General features: G+C 39.1%; 1 long non-coding RNA gene across 2 annotated transcripts; it reads right to left on the bottom strand.

Moving 5' to 3' along the window:
- Positions 1–772: 772 nt before the first annotated feature.
- Positions 773–22321, bottom strand: LOC139754567 (uncharacterized). 2 transcript variants are annotated; one of them, XR_011713904.1, is made up of 5 exons: positions 22183–22321; positions 21987–22046; positions 16679–16871; positions 14427–14672; positions 773–3464 (listed from the first exon to the last, which is right to left on the bottom strand). It is a non-coding gene; the product is annotated as an uncharacterized lncRNA (long non-coding RNA). The 2 variants fall into 2 exon arrangements; XR_011713905.1 differs by lacking the exon at positions 21987–22046 and having other exon boundaries at positions 22183–22320.
- Between the last annotated feature and the right edge of the window lie 352 nt (positions 22322–22673).

The raw sequence follows: 22673 nt of genomic DNA on the forward strand, positions 1-22673 counted from the left end.
CAGTCAATGGAAAGCCACAGATGAGGTGAAACTATATATGAAATGTAACTGAATATCTAATAAAAAAATGTAAAAGATATTGCAACAGGCAGTTTTAATTTGATGTTGACAGCCTTATTGACCCTAGCGGATGAAAGGACTTGAGCCCAAACAAACAATCTACGTGGTCTATCCACAGGCCTGCTCCACGAGCAATGTAAAGTACTTCATCCCACGATTTCAAACTTTTCCCAGTCTAATTGGTCCTTTCCCTTACTCATGGATAGATATCTGATGTAGATTTTTATTCCTTAATATTCTATCGATATATTTCGATGTAAAAATAAGTTTGTAGTGGGCGTTCTAAAACTAACATCTACAAAATAACTATCTGTTTATCAAACTTATATAAACTACTACTTACCTGTAAAGGCTAATGGTATTCGAAAATCTGAATTATTTTTTTTGCTGACAGTAGTACTATGTGGAGACTCATTCAATGGCAAGTCAAGATTTTCCTGATCTAGTATATCGTTTTGGTACTTAAGATATATACCGAAACACTCCCACCAGTGCTGCAGAAAGGTTAGGAATATTAGGCATTGATCATGGTAGACTAAAAGTATTATATACAAATGCTGATGGATTAGCAGCACATGGGAAATAACTGGGATCTGAAGATAGTATATAGGAAAACGTACTTGATATTGTTGGAGTTGTGGAAACAGCTGCAGAAGATAACACCTCACTTGAGGGATACATGGTAATGAGGAAATAAAAAAAAAATCTAAGGTGTAGGTTTGGCTCTCCTAATAAGAGTAAACCAAGTTACACAAAACTAGTCAATGGCCCATTCAGAAAACATATGATGGGAAGGGTAACAGTAGAAAAGAAGTCCATAGTGGTGTTAATGATAGATAATCCTCCAAAGAATTCTAATAATCCAGAAAATATATACAATTACAATGAAGGAACAATCCTGATGGTGCATGACAATAAAACATGCAATTCTTAGATTACAAAAAGTTTTTGATAACGAAGGATTCCAGTTTTAAGGAGACAGACAGGTGGGATTTGGATTCTCAGTGACAGAATCATGAAGACATTAGTTTCAAGAGTGTGTACAGGAAAATTTCTTATAACAGCTCGTCAGAGAAGAAACTAGGACGAAAGGGATCGATTCACCCTCCTTACTAGATCTTGTCTTTATACAAACTAGAATGGACATGAAAAATAGCATATGGTACACCACTTGGAAAAAGTGATCAAGCAATACTTTAGATTGATTATGTGGCAAACAAGAGTTAAAAAAGAAGAAATTAGAGAGGACATGAGGAGTTGATAGGCATATGGAAACTTAATACAACTTTACAATTTCAGTGGTAACACAGATTGGTAAATGAAGTTCAATAGCCAGAAACTAGGGTATTGTGGAGCAAGATTCTGTTAAATTTACAATAGTGTGGGAATATGTGTATCTCTAGCCTCAAATAAAGAGAAAAGGTTAAGAAAGAGGTAAGAACAGTTTAACCAAAGACATCTGTGAGTATTGAGATATGCCGTGGTAGAGATACAGGCAACACTCCAGCCACCCAACTTATGCTATGTATAAGAGAGCAAGGAATGAGAATAGCAGAATGAAATAGAAGGAAAAGAGAAATTCTCAGAGTAGTCATAGGTGAAAATCCAAAACATTTCCATAAATTCATCAGTATACTGTCAATTAAAGAGCAGCTAATCAGACTAAGGTAATCAGAAGGAAAAACAGTTGTGGATAATGTAAGGATAAATAAGGAAGTGAATAATAACAAAAACTTCAACTGTGTGCTCATGATGGCTTCTAAAAACACTGAGATATCTAGAAAAGATACTACAGAGCCAAACAAGGCTCATGGTCCTGATGAAATTTCACCATATGTGCTGAAGATGTGCAAAGGTACACTAGACAGACTTCTTGAAATACTGTTCTAGATGTTGGTTAAAGGCAAAATGCTAAGGAAGTGGAAAAATGCAAATGTCATACCCAACCAAAATTAGAGGAGAAAAGGAAGAGGTGCTGATCTACAGATCAGTCTACTTGACAAGTGTGATCTGTTAGGTACTGGAAATGTTAATAAAAAAAACAAATGGATGACTTTCTCCAGAGGAGCGAGAGGGAATGCAGTATAAAGAAAAGGTCATGTATAACAAACTTCTTTGATCTCTATGAGATCTAAAAGGAAAGGCAAAGCAGATTGCATATATCTTGACCACCAATTTATGCAGTATCACAAAGGAGTCTGATTAAAAAGCTGGACCACCAGATGATGCAGTACCACAAAGGAGTCTGATTAAAAAGCTGGAACACGAAGCAGGAACAAGAGGAAGATTCCCTCAAAGGATAGCTTATCTTAATGGAAGCAAACTAAGGACACAAGTCAGAGGAGTCTTCTCCAAATGGGTGAAGGGCACCAAAGGAGTGCCTCTGGGATGTTTTGGGACCATTACTCTATTTGATCTATGTGAATGACAACCCTGAATATGCTTGCAGTTGATGCTAAAGTCATGAGGAGGATTGCATAATCAGAATAGGGGACCTAAACAGATTCCAATGTTGGTCTAATGCTTGGTTGATGGAATTCAACATGAGCAAATGCAAAGTATTGAAGATTAGACAAAAGGAAATAGTGTCTTAATATGAATATCATTCAGAGGGAAATAAGCTTCGGGATTCTTTGTGTGAGATGGACTTAAGAGTCAACGTTACAGCTAACCTATCATCAGGAGATTAGAAGAATAGTTAAGGAAACAAAATGTATTCTGACAAATATCAGAATATGGATATGGAAATACTTAACAAGCTGTTCACATCCTACAAAGGCAAAGCTAGATTATGTTTCTCAAGTTTGGTCAACGCACCTAAAGAAGCACACGGGAGCTAAAAGAGAAGGTCCAGAGGTGGGAAACATAGTTGGAACCAGAATTAAGAGAGCTAAGTTACATATAAAGGCTAAAGAGTTCATATTTCCTTACCTTGGAAGAGAGGGGTGACTTGACCATCTTTAAGTTTTTAAAAGAGATCAATGACATGGGCAGTGAAGTTTTTAAAAGAATGTAAGGCTAAAGAAACCATGAAACTGATCAAGAAACTTGCTAAGCACAGAAAGAAGTACCTTCATAGAATAAAGGCAGGGGAAAAATGGAATAGAATGATCAAGTAAAGGGCCCCTACTGATGTAAAACTCCCTCCTCCTACAGTGCAAAGCAGCCATTACATAATCAATCTCCATATGCAATGATCCTAGATTCACCTCATTTGCTGAAAAGGAAGCATTGTTAAATCAGTGCCAAGGTCTATTCTTTGTCATCTTCATTAAAGTGTCACCAAATTCTTTGCTTTACTCAGTCTACTATATTCACCTGGAAGATCAAGAGGGTAGTTACAAGTGTAGAGATATGACCTGTCACAGGGAATAGTGTCTCTCTCTTTATGGAAGCCGGAAATTCTGTGGACATAAAAAGAAAATAAATTGCATTGATACTAGAAATTCCCTCTCATATGCATATGTATTTCTTCTCTTAAGAGGAAAGTAGAGGCAAGAAAGAACATATGAAAAAAAAAGTATTTTGCAATATCATTAGTTCCTTTAGTTTCATTTTGCCAGTGAATATTTCTTTTGGCAGAATGAAAGTGAGTGCTCTCACCTTCTGCACCTTTTGTAAACCTAATTTGTTTTTACATGACAAAAGCTTGTTGCGATCTATTTGCATCTATCAGAATCTAAAAATGAAACAGACTTTGATCACCTAGAAAGATCATTAGTATCATATCAGAGTATCCAAAGCCTTTCTCATTAATGGTGATCATTAGTATTTTGTGCACTAATTTTCACAATCAGAACTGAAGATATATGCTTAACAAAGTCTGCTTACCTTGTTTATTAATGGCTTTTGTTCCTAGTGCTATCTCGCTAACACAGGAAATAGTAATGAAGTACATATATAAAATAAAATATATATATATATATATATATATATATATATATATATATATATATATATATATATATATATTATGGACGAGCGGGAAACAGACAAAGTAAGTGATGAACCTCCAGACGCTATTGAGGATTTCCCATACAAATTTGAGTTGGCGCCTCTTCAATTGTAGATAGTCAACTGCTGTCAGCTGGCCCTTCGCTCTAACTACCAGAATAGAACCTACTTGCGGGTTCTCAGCTCTCACAAGTGACGGTACGACCCTTGAGCACGACGGTACGACCCTTGAGCACGACGGTACGACCCTTGAGCACGACTTGGTACGACCCTTGAGCGCAAAGGTAAAGCTTGACTTGTCAGACGTCAGTCAAACAGCTGCATTGCTTCCTCTTCAAGAAAGGACATGGTCACACCCATCGACAACGGTAACCTCCAGAAGACCGATTTCGACGATGAAGGCCTGCACTGTGGCTGAGAGATTGACTTGAGGAGGCAGAAGTGATGTTGTGACTGTGATTGTGTCAGCGTCGCGTCGCCTCGCCGCAGTGTATCGAGACAGACTTCCCCAGAACTTTTAAAGGGGAAGTAAATGTTTATAGTTGTGTTAATGGAGTGATAGTTTTCATGCATGGTGTTTTTGACAAGAAAATAGTGAAGTTGGAGAAAAAATGTAGCTTAGACATTGAAGCTTATTGATACAGTGGTGAAATTGATGAGAACTGCTATTGACGTTTGTGTGAATAAATTGTACATTTCCTTTTCCATAGCCAGAGGTTGAACCATTATGTGACATTCATTTTTTTCATTCATTTCAAGCTAAAAGTTTGTTTTATAAATTGTTTCTTACATTTTTCATATGTATATATATGTATGTGTGTGTGTGTGTGTGTATGTGCGTATGTATGTGTATGTGTGTGTGTGTGTATATGTATATATATATGTATATCATCCCTGGGGATAGGGGTGAAAGAATACTTCCCACGTATTCCTCGCGTGTCGTAGAAAGCGACTAGAGGGGACGGGAGCGGGGGGCCGGAAATCCTCCCCTCCTTGTATTAACTTTCTAAAATGGGAAACAGAAGAAGGAGTCACGCGGGGAGTGATCATCCTCCTCGAAGGCTCAGAGTGGGATGCCTAAATGTGTGTGGATGTAACCAAGATGTGAAAAAAGGAGAGATAGGTAGTATGTTTGAGGAAAGGAACCTGGATGTTTTGGCTCTGAGTGAAACGAAGCTCAAGGGTAAAGGGGAAGAGTGGTTTGGAAATGTCTGGGGAGTGAAGTCAGGGGTTAGTGAGAGGACAAGAGCAAGGGAAGGAGTAGCAATACTCCTGAAACAGGAGTTGTGGGAGTATGTGATAGAATGCAAGAAAGTAAATTCTCGATTAATATGGGTAAAACTGAAAGTTGATGGAGAGAGGTGGGTGATTATTGGTGCATATGCACCTGGGCATGAGAAGAAAGATCATGAGAGGCAAGTGTTTTGGGAGCAGCTAAATGAGTGTGTTAGCGGTTTTGATGCACGAGACCGGGTTATAGTGATGGGTGATTTGAATGCAAAGGTGAGTAATGTGGCAGTTGAGGGAATAATTGGTATGCATGGGGTGTTCAGTGTTGTAAATGGAAATGGTGAAGAGCTTGTAGATTTATGTGCTGAAAAAGGACTGATGATTGGGAATACCTGGTTTAAAAAGCGAGATATACATAAGTATACTTATGTAAGTAGGAGAGATGGCCAGAGAGCGTTATTGGATTACGTGTTAATTGACAGGCGCGCGAAAGAGAGACTTTTGGATGTTAATGTGCTGAGAGGTGCAACTGGAGGGATGTCTGATCATTATCTTGTGGAGGCTAAGGTGAAGATTAGTATGGGTTTTCAGAAAAGAGGAGTGAATGTTGGGGTGAAGAAGGTGGTGAGAGTAAGTGAGCTTGGGAAGGAGACCTGTGTGGGGAAGTACCAGGAGAGACTGTGTACAGAATGGAAAAAGGTGAGAACAATGGAAGTAAGGGGAGTGGGGGAGGAATGGGATGTATTTAGGGAATCAGTGATGGATTGCGCAAAAGATGCTTGTAGCATGAGAAGAGTGGGAGGTGGGCTGTTTAGAAAGGGTAGTGAGTGGTGGGATGAAGAAGTAAGAGTATTAGTGAAAGAGAAGAGAGAGGCATTTGGACGATTTTTGCAGGGAAAAAATGCAATTGAGTGGGAGAAGTATAAAAGAAAGAGACAGGAGGTCAAGAGAAAGGTGCAAGAGGTGAAAAAAAGGGCAGATGAGAGTTGGGGTGAGAGACTATCAGTAAATTTTAGGGAGAATAAAAAGATGTTCTGGAAGGAGGTAAATAGGGTGCGTAAGACAAGGGAGCAAATGGGAACTTCAGTGAAGGGCGCAAATGGGGAGGTGATAACAAGTAGCGGTGATGTGAGAAGGAGATGGAATGAGTATTTTGAAGGTTTGTTGAATGTGTCTGATGACAGAGTGGCAGATATTGGGTGTTTTGGTCGAGGTGGTGTGCAAAGTGAGAGGGTTAGGGAAAATGATTTGGTAAACAGAGAAGAGGTAGTAAAAGCTTTGCGGAAGATGAAAGCCGGCAAGGCAGTAGGTTTGGATGGTATTGCAGTGGAATTTATTAAAAAAGGGGGTGACTGTATTGTTGACTGGTTGGTAAGGTTATTTAATGTATGTATGACTCACGGTGAGGTGCCTGAGGATTGGCGGAATGCGTGCATAGTGCCATTGTACAAAGGCAAAGGGGATAAGAGTGAGTGCTCAAATTACAGAGGTATAAGTTTGTTGAGTATTCCTGGTAAATTATATGGGAGGGTATTGATTGAGAGGGTGAAGGCATGTACAGAGCATCAGATTGGGGAAGAGCAGTGCGGTTTCAGAAGTGGTAGAGGATGTGTGGATCAGGTGTTTGCTTTGAAGAATGTATGTGAGAAATACTTAGAAAAGCAAATGGATTTGTATGTAGCATTTATGGATCTGGAGAAGGCATATGATAGAGTTGATAGAGATGCTCTGTGGAAGGTATTAAGAATATATGGTGTGGGAGGCAAGTTGTTAGAAGCAGTGAAAAGTTTTTATCGAGGATGTAAGGCATGTGTACGTGTAGGAAGAGAGGAAAGTGATTGGTTCTCAGTGAATGTAGGTTTGCGGCAGGGGTGTGTGATGTCTCCATGGTTGTTTAATTTGTTTATGGATGGGGTTGTAAGGGAGGTAAATGCAAGAGTCCTGGAAAGAGGGGCAAGTATGAAGTCTGTTGGGGATGAGAGAGCTTGGGAAGTGAGTCAGTTGTTGTTCGCTGATGATACAGCGCTGGTGGCTGATTCATGTGAGAAACTGCAGAAGCTGGTGAATGAGTTTGGTAAAGTGTGTGGAAGAAGAAAGTTGAGAGTAAATGTGAATAAGAGCAAGGTTATTAGGTACAGTAGGGGTGAGGGTCAAGTCAATTGGGAGGTGAGTTTGAATGGAGAAAAACTGGAGGAAGTGAAGTGTTTTAGATATCTGGGAGTGGATCTGTCAGCGGATGGAACCATGGAAGCGGAAGTGGATCATAGGGTGGGGGAGGGGGCGAAAATTTTGGGAGCCTTGAAAAATGTGTGGAAGTCGAGAACATTATCTCGGAAAGCGAAAATGGGTATGTTTGAGGGAATAGTGGTTCCAACAATGTTGTATGGTTGCGAGGCGTGGGCTATGGATAGAGATGTGCGCAGGAGGATGGATGTGCTGGAAATGAGATGTTTGAGGACAATGTGTGGTGTGAGGTGGTTTGATCGAGTAAGTAACGTAAGGGTAAGAGAGATGTGTGGAAATAAAAAGAGCGTGGTTGAGAGAGCAGAAGAGGGTGTTTTGAAATGGTTTGGGCACATGGAGAGAATGAGTGAGGAGAGATTGACCAAGAGGATATATGTGTCGGAGGTGGAGGGAACGAGGAGAAGAGGGAGACCAAATTGGAGGTGGAAAGATGGAGTGAAAAAGATTTTGTGTGATCGGGGCCTGAACATGCAGGAGGGTGAAAGGAGGGCAAGGAATAGAGTGAATTGGAGTCATGTGGTATACAGGGGTTGACGTGCTGTCAGTGGATTGAATCAAGGCATGTGAAGCGTCTGGGGTAAACCATGGAAAGCTGTGTAGGTATGTATATTTGCGTGTGTGGACGTGTGTATGTACATGTGTATGGGGGGGGGGTGTTGGGCCATTTCTTTCGTCTGTTTCCTTGCGCTACCTCGCAAACGCGGGAGACAGCGACAAAGTATAAAAAAAAAAAAAAAAAAAAAAAAAAAAATATATATATATATATATATATATATATATATATATATATATATATATATATATATATATATTATCTTTTTTTATTATACTTTGTCGCTGTCTCCCGTGTTAGCGAGGTAGTGCAAGGAAACTGACGAAAGTATGTCCCAACCCACCCACATACACATGTACATACATAAACGTCCACACACACATATACATACCTATACATCTCAAAGTATACATATATATACAACACACACAGACATATACATATATACACATGTACTAAATTCATACTGTCTGTCCTTATTCATTCCCGTCGCTACCCCGCCACACATGAAATGACAACCCCCTCCCCCTGCATGTGTGCGAGGTAGCACTAGGAAAAGACAACAAAGGCCACATTTGTTCACACTCAGTCTCTAGCTGTCATGTATAATGCACCGAAACCACAGCTCCCTTTCCACATCCAGGCCCCACAAAACTTTCCATGGTTTACCCCAGACACTTCACATGCCCTGGTACAATTCACTGACAGCACATTGACCCCAGTATACCACATCGTTCCAATTCACTCTATTCCTTACACGCCTTTCACCCTCCTGCCTGTTCAAGCCCCAATCACTCAAAATCTTTTTCACTCCATCTTTCCACCTCCAATTTAGTCTCCCACTTCTCGTTCCCTCCACCTCTGACACATATCCTCTTTGTCAATCTTTCCTCACACATTCTCTCCATGTGACCAAACCATTTCAAAACACCCTCTTCTGCTCTCTCAACCACACTCTTTTTATTACCACACATCTCTCTTACCCTTACATTACTTACTCAATCAAACCACCTCACACCACATAATGTCCTCAAACATCTCATTTCCAGCACATCCACCCTCCTCTGCACAACTCAATCTACAGCCCACGCCTCGCAACCATACAACATTGTTGGAACCACTATTCCTTCAAACATACCCATTTTTGCTTTCCAAGATAACGTTCTCGACTTCCATACATTTTTCAACACTCCCAGAAATTTTGCCCCCTCCCCCACCCTATGATTCACTTCTGCTTCCATGGTTCCATACTTGATCTCCATTTCCTGAAATAGCAAGTTAGTGCCTGGAACAAAAAAAAAAAATGAAAGGGCACATCTGCTCAGATCCATTTTCTAGTGTCATGTGTAATGCACCAGAATCACAGCACCATATATATAACCAGGCTCCACAGACCTTTCCATGGTTTACCCTGCATGCTTAACATGCCCTGGTTCAGTCTACTGACAGCATGCCCATCCCTGTAAACCACATCGTTCTAAATCAACTCTTTCCTATAAATACCTTTCATCCTACTGCATGTTCAGGCCCAGATCACTTAAAATCTTTTCCACCCCCATCCTTCCATCTCCATTTAGTCTCCTGTTCTCCTTGTTTCATCCATTTCTGACACATATATCCTCTTTTTGTCAACCTTTCCTCTCTCATTCTCTCCATATATGTCTACACCGTTTCAGCACACCATCTCCAGCTCTCTCAACCACACTCTTTTTATTATCACAACTCTTACCCTATCATTCCTTATTCAATCAAATCATCTCACACCACATACTGCCCTTAAACATTTTATCTCCAACACACCTACCCTCCTCTGCACTGTTTTATATATAACCTATACCTCACATCAATATGTTGGGACTACTTTGCCTTCAAACATACTCAACTTTTCCCTCCCAGAAAATTATCTCTTCATACATTCTTTAGTGTTCCCAGAACTTTGCCCTTTCAACCACCCTACGACTCACTTCTGCTTCCATGGTTCCATTCACAGCCAAAGGGGTGGGAGTTTGGGCGGGAAATCCTTCCCTCCAATTTTACTTTAATAAAAAAAAAGGGACAGAGAAACGAGGCCAAGAGAGCATTTTCACTGTAACATTCTGTCATCTGTTCTTGAACTCTACCTCGCAAACATGGGAAATGGATAATATCTATAGAAAATGGTTTGGACATATGGAAAGAATTAGCAAGGAAAAGTTGACAAAGAGGATATATGTGTCAGAGGTGGAGGGAACAAGAAGCAGGAGACTAAATTGGAGGAAGGATGGAGTGAAAAAGATTTTGAGCAATCGGGGTCTAACATGCAGGAGGGTGAGAGGTATGCAAGGAACAAAGCAAGCTGGAATGATGTGGGATACTGGGGTCACCATGCAGTCAATAGACTGAACCAGGTCATGTGAAACATCTGGGGTAAACCATGGAAAGGTCTGTGGGGCCTGGATGTGGATAAGTAGTGGTTTTGGTGCATTACACATGACAACTAGAGACCGAGTGTGAATGAATCTGGCCTTTTTTTGTCTGTCTGTAACTATAGAGGAACAAATAAAGTCCCTCATGAACTTACAGCTAAATATCTATCATGTGTTTTTCAGGTGTATCTGTGATGTTGCTTTCAATCACTCTTATTGGTAAATCATTTCACATACTAGCAATCCTGCGGAAAAATATTTAATGTCTCGTTCAAAATAATGAGTTTGCCCAAGAATTCCTATTCATTGCTACAACTGAAATCAGACTGATCTAGCCTGATATAGCTGCTAATATCAAGACTATCAAAGTCTTTGATTATTTTAAATAACTATAACAAATCATTTCATACCCCTTCTTTTCTAAGCAAAATACATTTAGGTCTTTTATACAGCTCTTAAGGGATTGGTTTTGCAGTCTAGATAGCATGGCAGCTTGCCAGTGTATGCTCACCATTCCATCGAGGTCTTTTTCAAGTAAGGTGTCTTTTACAAGTGAATTTGATTCCCCCACTATGAGTCCTAGAATTCTGTTCTGCATTTTTCCTGCTTCCTCAAACTACTTACTTATTTTTACATAAATTACAGATTATTAAACCTTTATGTTTTTCCTCATTCATATTTTGTAAGGCAACAGAATTCTTACCGAGGCTTGTTTCTCAGATCAACTGCCAAAGTTTTAAACTCCACTCATCAATAGCAATTTCATCTTTCACAATTAAACCCAGTCCATCAATTTGTCTATGTTAAACTGCAACTGTCAACATTCAATTTCTGTTATTGGGGATTCATATATCTCGCAGCAAAGCCCATCACCAGTGTTACTGATACATGTCCAAAAAAAAATATTGGCCCAAAAATTGATCCCTGCAGCATCTTATCTTTTGGCCCCAAAACTGATCCCTGCAGCATCTTATTCATTAAGTCAAACATTCTGAAGCTTGACCATTAGTTAGTATCCTTTGTTTATATGGTATGCCAACCAATTTCTAACCACTGAAGTACAACACCATCTACACCATGTGCCTTATCTAATCTTTAATGTTGAACTCATCAAATACTTTCTGAAAATCCAAATAAATACTGGTCATGATGCACTCTTCATGTGTTGATTATATAAAAGAAATCAAACAGCGTTGTAATACATGTATGATTTCATCAAAAACCATGTTGCAAATTGTTACTCAATTCGTCATCAAAAGAACTTAATCTTGTCTTGACTGATTGTTTATATTAGTCTATCAACAGTGGATGGCAAACCACCAAGGCAACAATTTTTGAGAATACGCTTATCCCCTCTGCAAACAAAGGTAGTGCAATGAGAAACTTCCAATCCTGTTGACCTTCCCTTGTGGTAAGTGATTCATTGACTAGAGCAGCCAAGGTTTAACTATTTCATCTTTTGTCTTATTCCAATGTTATCAGGACTTGCTGTTTTATTTATGTTCATTTCAAATAATGCTGACAATATATCTTGATCTTGTACCATCAATATGTTATATAGAATGTTTCTTGTAACAGAAAACTTTATCTATATTACTGATGCCTTTTACTTACTGTGACTCCCTTAAGTGGGTGGCCATAGCAATGGAGTCTCCATAACTAGTGAAATCCAGTGCTAACTTTAGTGCTTCACCCTTAACATGCCACAGGCAAAGGGCATCTCTAGAGCAGTGTTTGCAAAGGCTCCTATCTGTTCCTACTGACTAGTTCTGCTTAATGTTCCTCCCTACTACTCCTACTACCTAATGCTCCTACCTAGTACTACATCTATTGCTCCTAACATTTTGCCAAAAGGCAGAGCCAGTGCATAATGCTCATTGCAGGAAAATCTAGTTACAAAGAGTGAGCTGTGTGAGTTAATTGTTGTCAAGTATTATATATAACTGGAAGACTTTGCATGTATGTTTGTTTATAGAATGCCAGTATTCTACATGTGGGTGAAACAAAGAAAAGACAGCTACCTGTCTCAGAGGAGTGCAAATTGACAACCACTGAAGTGCTGGCTCACTATGCACGTGTCACTAACCCTCCCAATACCCAGGCCGATAGTTTTGGTATCATACCTCCCTGGTTGTTGGCTCCCTACCAACTACTAATTACCAGTGCCCCTATCCAACCAAGCCCAAAAAAGCATTCAATGGTTTAACCTTTATACTCTGGCTGAGTCCAGTGACAGCATGTCACCCAGTGTATATCACACTCGTTAACTCTTAAATTCCTTTTTTCACACTCCCTCCCAAATTCCATAACCAGATTTTGCAGGTTCTCTTTCAAGTCTGCCATCAGTCATATCATCTACAAACAGCAACTGGCTCACCACCTAAGAAGGTTCCTCAGCCCCCAGCAAACTGTGGACCTGCACTTTTCTGCATCCCTCACATTTTTCTTGCTTACCACCTCATTCATAAACAGATTAAAGTTATGGTGATATTACACCCCCTAAATGCAGACCCACCTTCACCTGGAACAACTTATTATCCTCCCTTCCCACTCATACAATTGCCCTGCCCTCCCATTAAATTTATAGCTGCATCTGTAAGCTTTTCCCCCACACTAAACATTCACAGCATCTTTCCTAAGGTCTCTCTCTCAATCCTAGCATACACACTCTCCAGAGCCATAAATGTTACATACAAATTCCTCTTTCTCAAAGTATTTTTCATCCCTGTTTGATCCTCTGTGCATGCCATCATCTCAAGCTCCACTCTCCTAAATAACTTGCCACTTTAGCTAGCTAAAAAAACTTATCCCTCTAAAATTTGAGCATTCATCTTTTATTCCCCTTGCCATTTGTATAATGACTATACAGGCATTCTGCCAGTGCTCAGACACCTCACACTGGGTAAGACACACTGAAAATCTTCACTAACTGAAAAACAACACTGTCATCCTCATTCTTCAGCAATTCAACAATCCCATCCAAACCAGCCAATTTACCATGATTGATTTGAGGAATAAATTTCACCACCTTCTCTTTTGTCAAACCAAAAGCAAAAGCCCTCTCACTCCTCATAACACCTGATCCCAAGCACCCCATATTTACCATCCTGTCACCTAACACACAAAAGTTCTTCAAAATTCTCACGTCATTTATTTTTCACCATTTTTTGCATGTTACCACATCCCCATCTGCCCTCCATTTGTTCTCCTCACACTGTTCAACTCACTCCATAGCATTTTCTTATTCTCCCTAAAGTTTGCCAATACTCTCTCATTTGTTTTCATTTCAAGCCCATGCATCTTCCCTGCACCTTTTTCTTGACTTCTTGCTGGTTTCTCTTGTACCCTTCCAATCATCTGCACTCCTTCACCACAGGTATTACTAGTATAACTTTCTTTTCTCTTTCACTAGCACCTTAACTTCATTATTCCTTAACCTATCATGCTCTACCTTTTTTCATATTCCCACATCCCATCTTCTGCATAACATACACATCACCCAAATTCTTAAGCACAGCTTCCCTAAATACCTTCTACTGTTTGCCCATTCCTCTTATTTCATTTACACTCACCTTATGCCATTCTTCATTCAATCTCTCCTAGTATCTCTGCACAATCACCTCTTTACCAAGCTCACTCACTTTCATTCCCTTCTTCCCATCTATGGCATTTCCTCTTTTCCTAAACCCACCACTAACTTTTCCACTTGTTTCAAGCACTCTCTCCTTTACACACACATGAAATAATACATAATCCAATAAAGCCTGTTGACCCCCAACCCCATCCACCCAAAAATACAAAAATTCCAAATTACATTTTTCAACATACAACTCAATGAGCTGCATACAGGGTACCCTATGCCACTCGGTTCTACCATCACCACACCATCCACTACTGCAATCAAATTTCCCACCACTAAAATTCGATCACGTGGATCAAAATTGCTAAAATACTCCTTTAGCTCCATCCAAAAGACTTACCATGAGGCACAAACTTCTAATTTTCCATTCACCCTTGGCAACGATCTATCAATGGCTTCATTTATAATGGGAGAAAATTTATGCCCAAAATATCACCAATTTTCAACTTGCAACAATAACATCCTAAATTTCTCAGGATAGAGGAAATAGCTTGTACCATTTAACCAGTTCATTTGCATCCACTATTTTGTTCATTGCATTCTTCAACCCTTTTCTATGTCTAAAACTGGAATCATTACAACAAACCTGAAAAAGAGACAAATGCATTAGAGTACACGAAAAAATATGTCCTAAGGATGAGGATGTTGATCCTACTTTCAGCAAGTTGAATAAATTTTTCAGAGATCTTTAGTGGTCATTTATGCTATTTATTTATTTACTTATCTATTATACTTTGTCGTTGTCTCCCGCCCACCCACATACACATGCATATACATACACATCCACACACGCACATATACATGTGTGGCGAGGTGGCCATGGGAATGAATAAAGGCAGACAGTATGAATTATGTACATGTGTATATAAGTGTGTGCATACATATGTGTACATTGAGATGTATAGGTATGTATATTTGCGTGTGTGGACGTGTATGTATATGCATGTGTATGTGGGTGGGTTGGGCCATTCTTTCGTCTGTTTCCTTGTGCTACCTCGCTAATGCGGGACAGCGACAAAGCAAAATAAATAGATAAATAAATACATCTCAACGTACACATATATACACACACACAGACAAATACATATATACACATGTACATAATTCATACTGTCTGCCCTTATTCATTCCCGTCACCACATGAAGTAACAACCCCCTCCCCCTGCATGTATGCAAGGTAGCGCTAGGAAAAGACAACAAAGGCCACATTCGTTCACACTCACTCTCTAGCTGTCATGTACAATACACCGAAACCACAGCTCCCTTTTCACATCCAGGCCCTACAGAACTTCCCATGGTTTACCCCAGAAGCTTCACATGCCCTGGTTCAATCCACTGACAGCACGTCGACCCCGGTATACAACATCATTCCAATTCACTCTATTCCATGCACACCTTTCACCCTCCTGCATGTTCAGGTACCGATCACTCAAAATCTTTTTCACTCCATCTCTCCACCTCCAATTTGGTCTCCCACTTCTCCTCATTCCCTCCACCTCTGACACATATATCCTCTTTGTCAATATTTCCTCACTCATTCTCTCCATGCGTCCAAACCATTTCAAAACACCCTCTTCTGCTCTCTCATCCACACTCTTTTTATTACCACACATCTCTCTTACCCTTTCATTACTTACTCAATCAAACCACCTCACACCACATATTGTCCTCAAACATCTCATTTCCAGCACATCGACCCTCCTCCGCACAACTTTATCTATAGCCCACGCCTCGCAACCATATATCATTGTTGGAATCACTATTCCTTCAAACATACCCATTTTTGCTTTCCAAGATAATGTTCTTGACTTCCACACATTCTTCAACGCTCCCAGAACTTTCGCCCCCTCCCCCACCCTATGATTCACTTCTGCTTCCATGTTTCCATCTGCTGCCAAATCCACTACCAGATATCTAAAACACTTCACTTCCTCCAATTTTTCTCCATCTAAACTTACCTCCCAATTGACTTGTCCCTCAACCCTACTGTACCTAATAACCTTGCTCTTATGCTATTTATGCAAAGAAATAGTAAATTAAACCTTTGTTGATTTTTAATCCATAATCATGATATAACTTACTCTAATAAAATAAAAAGCTTTTTATGTTTATCAAAGCCACTCCAGACCCGTGTGATGCTAAGCTGGGTTGAATTATTCATACAGTACTAAAGCAATAAAAGTATGAAATTCTAATCACAAAATCTATAGGCATGAAATTTTAGTAGAAAAACTTCTGTCGGTACATGAAGTCTCACCATAATAACAAGCTGAAATTTTCTGTCTTCCAAAAACTAGTTTGTAAAAAAAAGATAGTTTGTAAGAATTGCATTTGACTGCTAAATCATGATCTAATAGTAAAAAATTAATATAAAAGTATATCAAGTTCTTATCTAAATAATGGTATCGGATGCTAACCCCTCTACATAAATTTACTCATAAAACAAGAGATAATATATAAAAGTATTCACAGAAATATCATAAGATGAAATTAGGTAGCATCCTAAAAGTAGATGGACCAGAGATACTTTTCCAAAAACTTATCTAATCTTAACAAAGCAATGTGACAGGTAGCAAAATATTTAGCACATACTGCACTTTTGTAGAAAACATCAATCATCTGTGGATCAAATGGAGATGAAAGTCCCTATTAACAGCTGATTGGTGCTACTGTGCAAGGAATGTCACCTAATAAGCACAAGTTTGATCAACAGCTGATTCTTTCGTTCTGATTCTTCAAAAAAGTACCCTTATCTGCAAGCACGTGTCATGAACATGATGGTTTTCTGAAAAAAGAAAGTATGATAAACCAAATAATTACTTGAAAAGAAAACCAATATCACTGATAGCTAAAAATAAGTAATTTTCAAGTCATCTACAATTTGAAGATTAACTTTCTTAGAATTCATGACTAGATAATAGCTTACTTTTGGGTTAGTCAAAAATCATATCAAATTACAAATTTCACGCAGTTGCTTTTTCCAAACTAAAACATACACATTTATATAAAAAAGTGTGGCTGAGAGAGAAGGGTGCATTGAAATGGCTTGGACATATGGAGAGAATGAGTGAGGAAAAGTTGTCAAAGAGGACATGCATCAGAGGTGGAGGGAACAAGGAAAAGTGGAAGATCAAATTGGAGGTAGAAGGGTGGAGTGAAAAAGATTTCGAGCAATCAGAGCCTAAGCATAAGGAGGGCGAGAGGCGTGCAAGGAATAAATTGAATTGGAAGAATATGGTATACCGAGATCGACGTGCTGTCAAAGGACTGAACCAGGGCATGTGAAATGTCTGGGGTAAACCATGGAAAGGTCTGTGGGGCCTGGACATGGATAGGAAGCTGTGGATTTGGTGCATTACACATGACTGCTAGAAACTGAGTGTGAACAAATGTGGCCTTTTTCGATTATTTTCCAGGCTTTACCTCACTGACACAGAAGGCAGCAATGCAGTTTCCTGTGGAGCAGGGGTGGCGCCAAGAATGGATGAAGGCAAGCAAGTACAAATATGTATACTTGTATATGTGTATGTGTATGTATGTGTATATGCATATGTTGATATGTATATGTACATGTTTTTATTATCATTATTTTGCTTTGTTGCTGTCTCCCACGTTTGCGAGGTAGCGCAAGGAAACAGACGAAAGAAATGGCCCAACCCACCCCCATACACATGTATATACATACACGTCCACACATGCAAATATACATACCTACACATCTCAATGTACACATATATATACACACACAGACACATACTTATATACCCATGCACACAATTCACACTGTCTGCCTTTATTCATTCCCATCGCCACCTCGCCACACATGGAATACCATCCCCCTCCCCCCTCATGTGTGCAAGGTAGCGCTAGGAAAAGACAACAAAGGCCCCATTCGTTCACACTCAGTCTCTAGGTGTCATGCAATAATGCCCGAAACCACAGCTCCCTTTCCACATCCAGGCCCCACACCTTTCCATGGTCTACCCCAGATGCTTCATGTGCCTTTGTTCCACTGATAGCACATCAACCCTGGTACATCACACCATTCCAATTCACTCTGCTCCTTGCACACCTCTCACCCTTCTGCATGTTCAGGCCCCGATCGATCAAAATCTTTTTCACTTCATCCTTCCACCTCCAATTTGGTCTCCCGCTTCTCCCTTGTTCCCTTCATCTCTGACACATATATCATCTTTGTCAATCTTTCCTCACTCATTCTCTCCATATGTCCAAACCATTTTCAACACACCCTCTTCTGCTATCTCAACCACACTCTTTTTATTACCACACATCTCTCTCACCCTTTCATTACTTAATCAAACCACCTCAAACATATTGTTCTCAAACATTTCATTTTCAACAAATCCACCCTTCTCCGCACAACCCTATCAATAGCCCATGCCTTGCAACCATATAACATTGTCAGACCTATTATTCCTTCAAACATACCCATTTTTGCTCTCCGAGATAACATTCTCGCCTTCCACACATTCTTCATCACTCCTACAACCTTGGCCCCCTCTCCCACCCTGTGATGCATTTCCACTTCCATGTTTCCATTCACTGCTAAGTCCACTTCCAGATATGTAAAACACTTCACTTCCTCCAATTTTTCTCCATGCAGACTTATATCCCAATTAACTTGTCCCTCAACCCTACAGAACCTAATAACCTTGCTCTTATTCACATTAACTCTCAACTTTCTCCTTTCATACACTTTTCCAACCTCAGTCACCAACTTCTAGAGTTCCACACTCAAATCAGCCACTAGAGCTGTATCATTAGCAAACAACAACTGACTCTCTTCCCAAGCCCTCTCATCCCCAACAGACTGCATACTCCTCCCTCCCTCAAAAACTTGTATTTACCTCTCTAACCACCCCATCCATAAACAAATTAAACAACTATGAGGGCATCACACACACCCAGCCTCAGATCAACCTTCACTGGAAACCAATCACTCTCCTCTCTTCCTACTCGTACACATGCCTTGCATCCTTGATAAAATCTTTTCACTGCTTCTAGCAACTTACCTCCCTCACCATATACTCTTAAGACCTTCCACGAAGCATCTTCATCAACCTTATCATATGCTTACTTCAGTTCCAGAAATGCCACATACAAATCCATCTGTTTTTCTAAGTATTTCTCACACACATTCTTCAAAGCAAACACCTGATACACACATCCTCTACCATTTCTGAAACCACACTGCTCTTCTCCAATCTGAAGCTCTGTACATCCCTTCACCCTCTCAATCAATACCCTCCCATCCAGTAATACTCAACAAACTTATGCCTCTGTAGTTTGAACACTCACCCTTATCCCCTTTGCCTTTGTACAATGGCACTATGCATGCATTCTGCCAATCCTCAGGCACTTCACCATGAGCCTTACTAACCAATCAATAACACAGTCACCCCCTTTTAATATAAGTTCTACTTCAATACCATCCAAACCTGCCACTCTAACTAAAGTAAACACAGAAAAGGACCTTGGAGTTGTCATATAGCAACAACCTGAAGTACACAAGTAGCAAGAAAAAAAGGCAAACCATATGTTACGTTCCATAGACAGGAACATATATTACAAGACACCAGAAACAATTCTCACACCTTCTTATTCACTAGTAAGGCTACACCTTGAATATGCAGTCCAGTTTTGGTCCCCAAACTATAAAAAAAGATGAAGAAATGTTAGAGTAAGTACAGAGACATGACAATATTGATCCCATCCTTAGAAATCTGGCATATGAAGAGAGGCTAAAATGACTGGACCTCTTCTCCTTCAAAAAACGGAGACTTCACGGGGACTTAATCCAAGTGTTCAAAATCCTGAACAACTTCGATGAAGTAAATCACAAACATCTTTTCGAAATACAAGAAAATATGGTTACCAAAACAAATGGAATAAAACTCATTAAAGCTTTTCCTATAGGTGTTGAGCACTGGAGGAAGTTAATATCAGACGTAGTGAAAGCTAAGACTATAAATTCTTCAAAAGTTGTTTAAACAAATATCTTATAAATTCAGGTATACTCTGAGAAAAAAAAGCCAGAAATAAACTGTATAAATGAAAGCAGTAACTGGGAAAGAACAAGGTAACCATTCAGCAATGGGGAGTCTGTGAAAGCATAAAAACTGATCGGAATTACATTTTCTTATCAAGTAAACTCTTTTTTTTTACCAGACAACTCAATAATGAACATGTCAGACCTCCTGTTGTCTGCCATTCTCATGTAAACTCACGTAAACATGTTTCATGATCTTAGAAAACAGTCAGGTTTTGCAATGATGTGGCAAATACTTTGACTTACTGAAGGAGACCAAAGAAACCGAACTGAGAAATTTTGCCACATCATAACAAAGCATTCCTGTTGTGAAATGCACATAGGGTAAAAAATAAATTGTGATCACTTCTAACAAGAGGCCATAACAAAAATAAAGCAAGAAATAATTTAAAATAGATATCGAGAATTACTATTCTACTATCACACTGGATGAATGGAATACAGTCCTGTGATAAAACGGTAAATACTAGCTTTACACAAAATTTTGAACAGCTTCATGACCTTTATTCAAGGCCAGCAAAATGAATCATGTCTCACTGAAAATGGAAAAAAGTATACCACCTGTTCTTTTCTTCAGGGAAAAAATTACAAATAGTTTGTTACAAAATGGTTACCGACTTACATAATTTTGCCTAACAATAGTAAGCAAGGCCTGGAAGCTGAGGGAAACCAAGAGATTAAAATCTATAAAAACACATCTATTACTAAAACAGTTTAAGAAGCACAGGGAAAAAGTCATCAATTACCTTAACACATCTAACTTTGATGGTTATCATGAAATCCTATCACTCCAGCTGAGATGCTAGCAGAGAAACAAAAAAATTAAATTCTCCTGTTGCTGGAGACCATAAGGTCACTTGCTGTATCATCTCTTCATTAGAATCTGGGGTATCATTACTCTTTTGGACATCCAGCAAAATCTGGGATTTTAAGTCCTGGAATCAGTAGTTTAAGCAATTCTAAAATCATTTTCTTCTACAACCCCATCCCTGAGTATTCTGAGACTAATCAAAGTAAGCACACCTACCTGTGCAGAGGTTATCTTTGGCCGTGGTCAGCTCAGGTTTGTTAGATTAGGTTACATCTGTTAGGTTTGGTTTGCTTAAAATTGCTTTTCCGCTGGTTTTTATGTCTTTTAAATGATTCTGACCTTCATTTCTATAGCAAATCACTACTCTTTGTGATTTCCCACACCCAAAACCCCAGTTCCTATTTGGAATCCCCCATTACTGCTGGATAAAGGAGGGGATCTCTAAAAAGACAGTGATTTGTCGTAGAAATGAAGGTCGTAATCGTGAAAAAATAAAAAATGAACAGAAAAAACTTAATAACTTCCAAACGAATGGATGTCCAAAATTCTGTCTTTATCGAATCTGGTACCATTTGTGCAGCAGTTATTAATGGGTGTCGATAATTTCAATTTTCCTTTTATCTTTTATCATACCTGTCCCAGGAACAATTTCCATAAGATAAATAAACATTGAAGATGAATCCCTACTGGTAGGGAGGTTTGGTGAATTTTTCACAGGTTTTATTGAATTTTTACAAGTGTATTACCTAAATTTGCTTTAAAGAATTCTCATTTCCACTGACAAAGTATCACCACCTTATTCTGGATTGCGATCTGCATCTTTTATTAAGTCTAACAAACTCTATACCTGTATTATAGAACATAACCGCCAATATTAAAAGGTAACAGCTATGCATATGCAGAGCTAACGTAATTCATTTATAAAATTAATGTTCCACCCCAAACTTTCTTGGTCTGAAATCACTCGGATTTAATATACTATTACACAATGTAATCAATGATATTCCTGTGTGACTTACGTGCAGTAATACCCTCAAACTTCAGAAGTACTGGGAACATTCAGTTCATTGAGGATCTTCCTGTAATAAAATACAAAATATATTTCATAAGAATGTCGGATGCATCGTTCTGGAAACAACACTTACATCAACTCTTATCATTACGTTGGGATGTACCTTTACCTTATCTAGTGATCTTTAACTACTTTATGCTTACCTTCAGTGATCCTACGGTGACTAACTTGACCTCGTTGTGTATCACTTGTGTCATCATGAGTTACTAGAGAACTCAGCTCAAAAATGTCGTACGTCTTAACTTGTTTCAATTTGGGATGACAATTACCGGGGAGGTTGGGCTATGAAGGGAGAGGTCATGTAGAATAATTACATCTATTTCTAATGATAACAATTTTATTACTTATTTATATACTATGATTAATAAGCAGAAATAAGTTTTCATATTTTAATCTTAAAATTAATTTACCATAGCCACGTACCTAGTCAACCTCCAAAGACTATCTATATAAAGCACCTCCTTTTTTTTTTCATTCAGCACTGATTATTCGTCATTTTATGATCACTCCAAGCTTTATGATTGTTATACAATTTATCAAAGAACCTGGCTATTGTTTCCCAACATTTTCATCATGCGGGGTAACTGGTTATCTTTCCAACAAAGTGGAAATGGAAAAAGGTTTCTGAAATATG

The sequence above is a fragment of the Panulirus ornatus genome, chromosome 17 (assembly GCF_036320965.1).
Source record: "Panulirus ornatus isolate Po-2019 chromosome 17, ASM3632096v1, whole genome shotgun sequence".
In the NCBI taxonomy this organism is placed as follows: Eukaryota; Metazoa; Arthropoda; class Malacostraca; order Decapoda; family Palinuridae; genus Panulirus; species Panulirus ornatus.